Raw genomic sequence first — 5778 nt, 5'->3', positions numbered from 1 at the left:
CCTTCTGTAAGAAAGAATATCATGTCATCCAAGGTCACGTTCCTTGAAAGAGGCACCCCCGGCGGGGGGGGATAGTCCGCACCATCCAGGTGAGGACCTCATATGCCTGCACAGAATATTACATATACACAATAAGCATCTGCAGGTACCCGGAAGCAGGTGCCCATAAGGGGAGGGGGAGGGGTTGCTGAGACGCTGTGGCAACAAGTCAGGCTGGAATGAGCCAGCCCCGGGCCAGGCTGGTGTCTCACGGCTGCCCTGGACGACCACCACCGCAGGCTCTGACGCCGCGGGTCGGGGAGAGGCCCCGGGAAGGGACATCCGTGAACACCTCCAAAGCATCTCTTTGTTCTTGTAACCACAGGGTGAATGTTTCTGAAAGCCAAACCCAGAGTTCAGCATGATGGTTGAAAAGCGTCAACACTAGGTAATTTCATCGCCTCACCAACTTTTCTGTGAAAGGATTTTTCTGGAAAGGACGGGCCTTGCAAACCTAGGCTGGGACAGGTGTGTGGTCTCCGACAAAACCCAGTGCCTGACAGCCCACATCCCACTGCCACGCCCTCGGCAGCCAAGGCAGCCCTCCCCCACACTGATCCGCCACAGCAGGTACCCCAGAGCCCTGTGATGACCCCACGAGGGACAGCGACCCGGCACCACGCCAAGGGCACTGCATGGGGACCAGGGGAGGGAATTAGCTGTCCAAGGGAAGTACGATGTGCCACTTTGTCTTGCCAAAACCCTGCCTTTAGAAGTGCCTGGGGCCCCATGTCCGAAACGCACGGTAGCCGGGACACCCTCGAGGGTTTTGCCAAACTCATCGGTTCCCGTGATCTGACCAGAGTTGTGTAGATGGATGTGCTTCTTGAGCAACCAGGGGCCCACAGTTTGCAGAGGCCCCTAACTGCCGGGCACCACGAGAGGGGGCCGGGCTGCGGGAGCCCGGAGTGTGGGGTGCACACTCCCTTCACCGACGCTGTGACCGATGGCATTTGCAAAGGGGCCACTGCGGTATTTCCAGGACCACGGGCTCCTCCATCACCGTGCCCTGCCCCATGCAGGGGGCGGGGTCTGCTCCCCTCCCCAGAAGCCCAAGGGTCTCTGGGAACTCCGTGGGGGATGGGGGCACAGAAGGGCCATTGCTGGATTCCTAAGATCAGGACCTAAGGAGACGTGGCTTCTCGTGGGAGTCAGGCCCTGGGCCCAGTGCAGCCGTCCAGCTACGGCCAAGGTGCCATTCTGGGGAGCCCCGGGGACCGAGCGGGCCGGACCCACCCAGCCAAGGCCCCAGACCCCAGGAGGAGCCCAGAGCCCTCGCTCACATGAGTGTGAGCAGGGCAGAGAGCCTCGCACCACAGGCCGAGGGCTCCAGGCACACCCACAGCCCAGCAGGCCCGGATTGGGACTTGGACGTGGTGCGGAGGCGTCCCCATCGAGGCCTAACACCGCAGGAAGCGGCAGCCCGGGGTGCACCCTGTGGTTGTCCAAACACAGGGGCTGAGGGGTCACGGCCCCCTTGCACGGGCAGCACGGGGACCACACAGGGTCTCTCAGCCGCAGGGACATTTCAGGTCCGGTGACCACCACGAACTCTGTCCCTGCACATCAGGCTTCTGTCTGTCCTCTAGGCTAGTAGCTTCCCTCTGACCATGGGCAGATGACCGAGACCGTGGCTGAAGCCAGAGGAAGACAGCGTCCCACCAGGGAGGCCACACTGCTGAGTGGACGGGACAAGGCCCAGGGCGGGGCCTCAGGCTATGGGCGGGTCAACCTGTGCCCACACCACACGCCCAGGTGACAGTGGGGTTCCTGTGCCCTCTTTTGGGACCCCAGCCGCCCCCCACAGCCCACCCCCGCACACCCAGGCCCTTGAGACAGAAAGTACCCAGAAGAAAAGGGAACTTCAGGAAGCGTGTCGCCGAGCCACCTAGTTTCAATCCTGTTCTTAGTCTTCCCACGGCTGCCTGGGGGCTAGGAAGGGGGCTATGGGCACAGAGCTCAGCCACAAGGAGCCACATGTGCCTGGGGCCAGAGCGAGGAGGGCCGAGGTGCTGGGGCCAGCCTTCCGTCGCCCCAGCCCTTGGTGAGTAGGCTCCGCACGGAGAGAGGGCGGCGTGGGGGCAGCAGAAGCAGCCCAGGAGCCAAGGAGAGACGGGGCCCCACGGACGGGCCGGAGCAGCCAGCGTGGGGGACACAGGCTGCCTGGGGGCCAGGGCACCGGCCAGGGCAGGGACGAGGGAGGCATGGGCAGGAGCGCCCACGCCAACATTGCTGGACGCGCCGGACGTGGCAACTGGGCCTTCAAGGAACATGATGGCCATGGTGGGCCTGAGGCCTGCCCTTTGCCCTCTGTGCTGGGAGCCCGGGGCTGGGCTAGACTGAGCTACTGCACGACCAAGGCCGACATGGACAGACAGGCCTAAGGTGAGGGCACTGGGAGAGGCCGGCCCAGCACAGGGGAAGAAGAGGACCCCAGATGGCCCGAGGGTCGTCTCCAGGACACTGGGGCTGGCTCTGGCCCCAGGCCAGGGTCAGAGGTGCTGGCCATGGGGTCCTGGACTGCAGCACATGAGCAGGGACAGAGCACGAGGGGCTGGCAGGGGCTCCCGTGTGCTCAGAACCCAGACAGTAGCACAGGGGCAGACGGTCAGGAGCCAAACCTGGGCTAAGGAGTCTGGGATGGGCAGCTGAGACCGGGGCAGCCCTAAGAACACACAGTAGTTGCGGGCTGAGCTCGCCTGTGGGGGAGAGGTCATGGGGCAGCAAGGGCAGAGAGCAGCTGTGATCCATTAGCTCCAAGGACCAGTGATGGCGTTTGTGTAGGTGAGCAGGGGAAGGGGGAGAGCAGAAGGGGCAGGGGGAGAAAAGGAGGGACAGGGGGCTGCCCCAGGAGCTCCAGGGAGAACACAAAACTTGTACAGGGAGCAGGGGCAGGGGGCAGGGCAGGAGGGGCAGGGGGAGAACAGGAGAGGCAGGGAGAGAGCAAGAGGGGCAGGGGGAGATCAGGAGAAGTAGGGGGAGAGCAGGATGGGCAAGGGGAGAGCAGAGAACACACAGAGCTGGTCAGGTGAGCAGGGGCAGGGGGCAGGGCAGGAGGGGCAGGGGGAGAGCAGGAGAGGCAGTGCTACCCCCAGGAGCTCAGGGGACCAGGCAGAGCTTGTGAGGATGAGTAGGGGGTTGGGAGGGAAGGAGGAGCAGGGGGAGAGCAGGAGGGGCCGGGGAAGAGCAGGAGGGGCAGGGGAGAGCAGGAGGGTAGGGGCAGGGCAGGAGGGGCTGGGGGGAGGACAGGAGAGTCAGGGCTCCCCCAGGAGCTCAGGGGAGCCAGCAGAGCTTCTACCGGTGAGCAGGGTTCCTGGGAGGGCAGCAGGGGCAGGGGGAGAGCAAGAGGGGTAGGGCTGTCCCAGGAGCTCCCTGGGAGACACAGAGCTGGTCCAGGTCAGCAGGGGCAGGGGGCAGGGCAGGAGGAGCAGGGTCGAGGGCAAGAGAGGCAGGACTGCCCCAGAGGCTCAGGGAGCAGGCAGAGCTTGTGAGGGTAAGCAGGAGCAGGGAAGGGGCAGGAGATGCAGGGGGTTGCCTCAGGAACTCCCAGGGAGCACACAGAGCTGTACAGGTGAGTAGGGGCAGGGGGCAGGACAGAAGGGGCAGGGGGAGGTCAGGAGGGCAGGAGCGAGGGCAGGATGGGCAGTGTTGTCCCCCGGAGCTCCCAGGGAACACACAGAACTGGTACAGGTGAGCAGAGGCAGGGGAAGGACAGCAGGGGCAGGGGGAGAGCAGAAGGGACAGACAGCTGCCACAGGAGCTCCAGGGAGCACACAGAGCTGGTACAGGTGAGCAGGGGCAGGGGGCAAGGCAGGAGGGGCAGGGTGGAGGGCAGGAGAGGCAAGGTTGCCCCAAGAGCTCAGGGGAGCAGGCAGAGCTTGTGAGGGTGAGCAGGGCCAGGGAGAGGGCAGGAGGGGCAGGAGGATGTCATGAGAGGCAGGGGGAGAACGGAAGAGGCAGGGGAAGAATAGGAGGGACAGGGGGCTGCCCCAGGAGCTCCCAGGCAGCACACAAAGCTGGCATAGGGAGCAGAGGCAGGGGGCAGGGTAGGAGGGGCAGGGGGGAGAACAGAGGGGTAGGAGGAGAGCAGAAGGGGTAGGGAGAGAGCAAGAGGGGCAGGAGGAGAGCAGGAGGGGTTGAGAGAGAGCAGGATGGGCAAGGGGAGAGCAGAAGGGACAGGGCTGCCCCAGGAGCTCCCAGGGAACACACAGAACTGGTACAGGTGAGCAGAGGCAGGGAGGAGGGCAGAAGGGACAGTGGGGACAGCAGGAGGGACAGGGCTGCCCCAGGAGTTCAGGGGAGCAGGCAGAGCTTATGAGGGTAAGTAGGGGAGGGGAGGGCAGGAGGGGCAGGGGGAGGGCATAGGAGGCAGGGGGAGAGCAGAAGAGGCAAGGGAAGAATAGGAGAGACAGAGGGTTGCCCCACAAGCTCCCAGACAGCACACAAAACTGGCATAGGGAGCAGGGGCAGGGGGCAGAGTAGGAGGGGCAGGGGGAGAACAGGGGGGGAGGGGGAGAGCAGAAGGGGTAGGGAGGGAGCAAGAGGGGCAGGAGGAGAGCAGGAGGGGTTGAGAGAGAGCAGGATGGGCAAGGGGAGAGCGGGAGGCACAGGGCTGCCCCGGGAGTTCCCAGGGAGCACACAGAGCTGGTACAGGAAGCAGGGGCAGGGGGCAGGGCAGGAGGGGCAGGGGGAGAGCAGGAGAGGCAGGGCTGCACCAGGAGCTCAGGGGAGCAGGCAGAGCTTGTGAGGTTGAGCAGGGGGTTGGGAGGGCAGGAGGGGCAGAGGGAGAACGAGAGGGGCAGGGCTGCCCCAGGAGCTCCCAGGGAGCACACAGAGTCAGTACAGGAGAGCAGGGGCAAGGACAGGGCTGGAGGGGCAGATGGAGGGCAGGAGGGGCAGGAGGGAGGACAAGAGGGGCTGGGGAGTGGGCAGGAGGAGCAGGGGGAGGGCAGGAGGGGCAGAAGGGAGGACAAGAGGGGCTGGGGAGTGGGCAGGAGGAGCAGGGGGAGGGCAGGAGGGGCGGGAGGGAGGACAAAGGGGGCTGGGGAGTGGGCTGGAGGGGCAAGGGGGGAGGGCAGGAGGGGCAGGGGGAGAGAAAGACATGAAGGGCTGCCACCAGGAACTCGCTGGGAGCACATAGAACTGGTATAGGTGAGCAGGGGCAGGGGCAGGGCAAGAGGGGCAGAGAGGAGGGCAGGAGAGGCAGGGCTGCACCAGGAGCTCAAGGGAGCAGGCAGAGCTGTGAGGGTGAGCAGGGGGTTGGGAGGGCAGGAGGAGCAGGGGGAGAGCAGGAGGGGCAGGGAGAGGGCAGGAGGGGCAGACAGAGGGCAGGAGAGGCAGGGCTGCACCAGGAGCTCAAGGGAGCAGGCAGGGAATGTGAGGGTGAGCAGGGGGTTGGGAGGGCAGGAGGAGCAGGGGGAGAGCAGGAGGGGCAGAAGGGAGGACAAGAGGGGCTGGGGAGTGGGCAGGAGGAGCAGGGGGAGGGCAGGAGGGGCGGGAGGGAGGACAAAGGGGGCTGGGGAGTGGGCTGGAGGGGCAAGGGGGGAGGGCAGGAGGGGCAGGGGGAGAGAAAGACATGAAGGGCTGCCACCAGGAACTCGCTGGGAGCACATAGAACTGGTATAGGTGAGCAGGGGCAGGGGCAGGGCAAGAGGGGCAGAGAGGAGGGCAGGAGAGGCAGGGCTGCACCAGGAGCTCAGGGGAGCAGGCAGGGCATGTGAGGGTGAGCAGGGGGTTGGG

The 5778-nt window shown here is 65.3% G+C and overlaps 1 gene segment (V, D, J or C); it reads left to right on the top strand.

Annotated features, from left to right (window-relative positions):
• The window catches only part of LOC123584378, a 208305-nt gene that overhangs the window by 163384 nt on the left and 39143 nt on the right, over positions 1 to 5778 (top strand).

Source organism: Leopardus geoffroyi, chromosome B3 (genome assembly GCF_018350155.1).
Source record: "Leopardus geoffroyi isolate Oge1 chromosome B3, O.geoffroyi_Oge1_pat1.0, whole genome shotgun sequence".
In the NCBI taxonomy this organism is placed as follows: Eukaryota; Metazoa; Chordata; class Mammalia; order Carnivora; family Felidae; genus Leopardus; species Leopardus geoffroyi.
The sequence above is the reverse complement of the archived record's forward strand: the minus strand, read 5'-3'. Positions and strand labels throughout refer to the sequence as shown.